The sequence below is a fragment of the Carassius auratus genome, unplaced genomic scaffold, assembly GCF_003368295.1.
Source record: "Carassius auratus strain Wakin unplaced genomic scaffold, ASM336829v1 scaf_tig00006684, whole genome shotgun sequence".
Taxonomy (NCBI): domain Eukaryota; kingdom Metazoa; phylum Chordata; class Actinopteri; order Cypriniformes; family Cyprinidae; genus Carassius; species Carassius auratus.
In genome coordinates, this window is record NW_020523777.1 from 282145 (window position 1) to 288411 (window position 6267).

Genomic DNA, 6267 nt, shown 5'->3' on the forward strand with positions numbered 1-6267 from the left:
ACATATACCATTCCGACACCCTATTGGTCTTTACGCGATCCATCGCACCTGCACGTGACACAAATCACATCACAGTCCAGCCAGGACCAGAGCCATATAGAGTGAGAGTTGCGACAACTCCATTGACTCCAATGGAACGCTTTTTTTACAGCAATGGCGGCTCGTGGAGCCTCTCAATAGTTCCCGGAAGTAGCGGCAAACCGATGCCGCGCCGTAGAAGATGCAGCAGAACAAACCGTTTGCGACGCACTTTTAACAGGTAAGACGTTTAAATAATAAGATTGAATATTATCAGTACATCTTAATAACAATAAATTGCAAATTAAAACCTTCTAGTAGATAATCACTCATTAAATGGGTAGATTTAAGGTTTGTTATCAGATAACTAACAGATTAGGCTAGGATTGGAGCTGCATAAAGTTAGTAACCAACACCCTAATAATTGTAAAATCTGTTCTCATAATTCAGTTTCATCCATCGTGTTTGCACTTAGAAAAAAAGGAGTATAAACATATTATTTTGCAGGGTGGGGAAAGTTAGCTAACGTTACATAGCCTATTACGTTAGTTCAATATAACGTGTGACAGCGGTGAGTGGAAGTGGTAAAAATGAGGTTATAAAGTTTGTTCCTTATTACACGTATTCAATTACTTAATAATAAAATGCACCCTATTGATATACATTTAGAGTGAATTGAGTTTGCAAAAACATGGGTGGAGTGTTTTTAGTCATTGTGATTCATTTACTATTACCTGTCTATATTATATAATAATACTGTATTATATACTTAGACTTGTTAGTGTATAAAAGTAACATACTGTAATATTCTGTGGGTTCTGGTAGGTGGAGGATTAGTGGTGCCACTGAAGTGTTCTGTGATGGAGCATCAGTGAGGATGCAGGTCAGGAGAGCTGAGGGGACCTTTTTTTTTTGATAGCTGAATTTTCATTATTTTTCTTAGTGCTGCCTTTGCATTGCTTGATCTTTATTTTTTTTTCTTGTCTCTTAAATTTTTTTTAATAGACCCTGGTAACTGGCTGATGGTTCACAGGAATGCTGACTGGCTGCTGACTGACTTGCTGCTGGTTGACTGGGCAGTGTCACCTGTCCCTGTCTCTCCTCTCTAGCCATGTCCTTTTTCTTCACTCTCACTTTCCTTTCTCTGAGTGTCCTCGTTCTTTTTTCCTCAACCTTTGAAACTGATAGAGGTAGAATACATGGTTTTGCTAATTTTAAATATTGAAAATATCACATCACTTTACTTCAACTAGTACGAGTTTGTACTTATTATATATGAATCACCTGAAATAACATAGCTGTAATCAGCAGCCATTTCTTGTATGTTCACAGGTCTAGGGGTGCATCGTGGAACAGGGCCCTCCTCTTTTTGACCACAGGACGGTGTACAAAGATTGTGGGAATAGCATCTGGTCTCAGCCTACTCTTTAATTTTTTGGTCATGACAAATTGCATTGCCGCAATTTGTCTGCATACTGACTTCAGTTTAGTTTCCACACACACCTTTTTTTTTGTCTACCCACTTACAGTACATATCACATGGTGGTTAAATGCACAGTTATAGGTAACACTGATGACTCCCTGCAATGTCTCACCATGAGTCTCAGCTCCCTGGGTTTTGCAAGGCTTTGCTTGTTCCTTATTTCTAGTAAAACATTGTCAATGTAAAAAAGTGCAAATAAATGTAAGTATAATTACCTAACAATTTTTTGTTGTTGTAATTTTTATTTGTATTTAGATTGCTCCAGCTGACTTGAGCCAACCATTATTTTCTCCTCTCTATGTCAGCGGGGAAGCCATACATTCGCACACCTTTCTCTGACTGAGTGGAGCATCCCCATGCAGCACAGTAAACCACGGTGTAGACTATGCAAGGACAACATGAAAGAAAGGACACATACAAAATGCTTGTCATGCTATTAAATTTATTAGAAATGTATTCATGAATTGCTGTAAATAGTTAATTGTATAATTACAATTTAAAATAACTGTTTTCTATTTTAAAATGGAATATACTCCTGTGATGCCAACCTGAATTTTCAGCATCATTTTGAATGGCAGTGTACATGTTTATATACGAGCATGCTTAAGTTGTTTTAAACCTGAATATATTGTGTACATGAATAAGTATTGTAAGAATTATACTAGGTATAATAGATATATTATTTATAATACATAATTATATTACTATATGTAATTGTAAGAATTATAAACTGTAAGCTTCATTTTACATTTATTTAACATGCTAATTACTGCTGGTAACAGTTAATTGACCCATAGTGCGGTGCGAGCTGAAAATCACCTGTTACCAGCTTGTCTCTGTACTACCTGAAAGTCATCGATATGACATGAGTTAACATTAGATCAGTGAAAAAATGGACAATATGTAACGTTAAAAGGCAACAGCAACCCGTGTTTATAAAACTTAACGTTAGCCTGAAATACGTTTTTAAAATAACGGTAATTGAACACTAATCCTCAAATATTACCCGATTTGATATTTTAAAAACAACATCGCTGTAACTACATACTCATGCTACATACATATGTCAGTGTGTTGTATAAACATATAAAATAAATGCATTTATTGACTCCTTATTACCAGAAATCGCAGTTCTGTCACTCTACTCTATCAGTTTGAATGGCCGCCAATGCACTTCCTGGAACTATTTGAAGTCTACACGAATCACGTGACAACCAAACATTTCGAACTTCCGTTGTCGCAACTCTCTCTCTATATGGCTCTGGCCAGGACATAGACAGTTTTGGGTTCGTTTATCAAAATATATATTTCTTAAAAGTAGGGTTGGGTATGGAACCGGTATCCGATCGCCTCAGAGTCAGTCCGCTTAAATTTCACATGAAACCAGCGTCAGACCGGTCTCCTTCCGTCTTTCAGCGCGCTCTTCAATCCGCAGAGGCGTAGACCGCGAACGGATCAGCGCATGCGCACTTAAACAAACAGAGGACACAAGGTATGTGTTTATCGATAGATTGTTAGAATATCCATATCTGTGCAGTTCTTTGTCATAAATACAGTTTACAAAAAGTCACGAGGTAGCAGTCGGTTTCTCATCTGTAAAGTTTTCGCTCATCACACCACAGCCATTTCCTCCAGCGAAAATCTAGCCCTTAGGCTAACACATATGAACGAACACATACTTTAATTACACTTATTAAAATATACTTAATTTAATCATACGTACTTTATACATACACTACTGTGCAAAAGTCTTAGACACTTTAGTATTTTCACTTAAAAGAATGGTGTTCGGACAGTTATTTATGTATTTTGCTGTAGTATGTCAGTATAAAATATCAGTTTACATTTCCAAACATTAATTTTCCCGTTGTCAGACTGCTTGTGTATTCAGAATCGCACTAGATTATTACTAAAATTAATGACCAACTGATATTTCCTACTGACACACTACAGCAAAAGATATAAATAACTGGCTTAAAACCCTTTTTGGGGAGAAAATACTAATTTTTCCATAAGACTTTTGCACAGTACTGTATTTTAAAAACGACATTGTTGCTACTTTATAAAGAATGACCATACAGTAATTCACAGAACTGATTTAAAACAGTGACAGACAGCACTCATGTTAACTTTTATATCAGAGTGAGTGACAGAGATACAGTAGAAACATTATGTGTGCTTTTGTATTAAATAATGACCCAGATTGTGAAATACATTTATTAGCCTTAGATTAAGGGAAGCACAACTTGCACAACAAGCTATGGATTTATTTTAAATATTTGTAATGTTCTTTAAAGTTATCCATAGTTTTTTTGTGTTTCTTTTTTTTAAAGTATCGGTTCAGGCACCGTTTAGGAGCCGGTACCATTTTAAAAGTATTGAAAAGGCACTGGACCCTATTTAAAAGTTATTATTTCTCACTGGCTCATTTACCAAATGAGTGCTTTTTCTTCGTCCTCCACAAATTAAGCTACTGTAGGTAATTCGGTAGCGAGATGTTTTAATAAATTAGCGTTTTCGATTGACGATGCGATTGACAATGTTGTGATAAGTTGGCTATACCAACTTTGTAACTCGTTCCCCCCCGAACACTGGACATAGCAGACGTATGTACCAAATACAAGAAGCTATGAATCAAGAAAGTATCAGGATTATGATTTCTTTTTCAGTTTTAGTTTTTGATCAATCACTTGGATTAATCATTCATTTTGACAGCACTATAATGTTTACTGTAAATAGATCACCATACAAGTGTAATTGTTACTAAGCCTGCACCAATGTTCTTGTCCATTGCCCTCGCAGATTCCTGCAGCTAATCATAGATGTACATAAACATTCCATTAAAAGTTATTGATGACAAGCCTCTGAAGTTTGACTTTTTGCACTATAACAATACTTATTGGCAACTAGTCATCATATCTCTAGTCCTTTAATGTATTTGCATTGTACTAAAGTGCGTTCATTTTAAATGGGCATATATGCGGCTGAGGAAGACCTGAAGGTCGAAACGTTGTTTAATTAAATTCCTCTGGAGCAGTAGTTTTCAGTGTTCAGACTTCACTTCTTTATTTGTCTATATCATTTAGTTGTCTTGCACCTGTGTCCTAATTGGATGTTTGGGATGTGCACACCATTTTTGTATTTTTATATATGCGGCTGAAACAGGAAGCCTAGTGCATCCCAAATTTTTCAACATGAAAATTATAGTCATTATGGCCTATGAAAAGCGGCCTAAGCTTTTGTTCTTAATGGCATTTTTTCCCCCTTACATTACTTTTACTTTTATACTTTAAGTAGTTTTTTAAACCAGTACTTTTACACTTTTACTTGAGTAAAAAGCTTGAGTTGATACTTCAACTTCTACAAAAGTCTTTTTAAACCCTAGTATCTATACTTCTACTAGAGTAATGAATGCCAGTACTTTTGACACCACTGCCAGACGCAGACAGCCACGATAGGCAAACGCGGACAGGCCCCAATTGGCCGAACATAAATAGCCCGATAGGCCAGACGCAGACAGCCACGATAGGCAGACACAGACAGGCCCCAATAGACCATACATAAATAGCCCGATAGGCCAGACGCAGACAGCCACGATAGGCAGACACAGACAGGCCCCAATAGACCATACATAAATAGCCACGATAGGCCAGACGCAGACAGCCACGATAGGAAGAACACAGACAGCCTCGATAGACCTTACAGAAAAATAGCCATGATAGCCAGACACAGACAGGCCTCGATAGACCATACATAAATAGCCATGATAGGCGAGACGCAGACAGCCACAATAGGCAGACGCAGACAGGCCTCGATAGACCGTACAGAAATGGCCATGATGGCCAGACACAGATAGGCCTCGATAGACCATACAGAAAAATAGCCATGATAGCCAGACACGGACAGGCCTCGATAGACCAACGGAAATAGCCACAATAGGCCAGACGCAGACAGCCACGATAGGCAGACGCAAGACAGGCCTCGATAGACCATGATTAGCCACGATAGGCAGACGCAGACAGGCTTCGATAGACCGTACATAAATAGCCACGATAGGCCAGACGCAGACAGCCACGATAGGCAGACGCAGACAGGCTTCGATAGACCGTACATAAATAGCCACGATAGGCCAGACGCAGACAGCCACGATAGGCAGACACAGACAGGCCTCGATAGACCATACGGAATAGCCATGATAGGAAGAACACAGACAGCCTCGATAGACCGTACAGAAAAATAGCCATGATAGCCAGACACAGACAGGCCTCGATAGACCATACATAAATAGCCACGATAGGCGAGACGCAGACAGCCACAATAGGCAGACGCAGACAGGCCTCGATAGACCGTACAGAAATGGCCATGATGGCCAGACACAGATTGGCCTCGATAGACCATACAGAAAAATAGCCATGATAGCCAGACACGGACAGGCCTCGATAGACCAACGGAAATAGCCACAATAGGCCAGACGCAGACAGCCACGATAGGCAGACACGGACAGGCCTCGATAAACCGTACAGCAATAGCCATGATAGCCAACACAGACAGGCCTTGATAGACCGTACATAAATAGCCACAATAGGCAGACGCAGACAGGCCTCGATAGACCGTACAGAAATGGCCATGATGGCCAGACACAGATTGGCCTCGATAGACCATACAGAAAAATAGCCATGATAGCCAGACACGGACAGGCCTCGATAGACCAACGGAAATAGCCACAATAGGCCAGACGCAGACAGCCACGATAGGCAGACACGGAC

The 6267-nt window shown here is 39.3% G+C and overlaps 1 long non-coding RNA gene across 1 annotated transcript; it reads left to right on the plus strand.

Moving 5' to 3' along the window:
* The first annotated feature begins 217 nt into the window (after positions 1–217).
* On the plus strand, positions 218–1063 carry LOC113071235 (uncharacterized). The gene is made up of 3 exons (XR_003280062.1): positions 218–259; positions 844–901; positions 1024–1063. It is a non-coding gene; the product is annotated as an uncharacterized LOC113071235 (long non-coding RNA).
* Positions 1064–6267: the final 5204 nt, after the last annotated feature.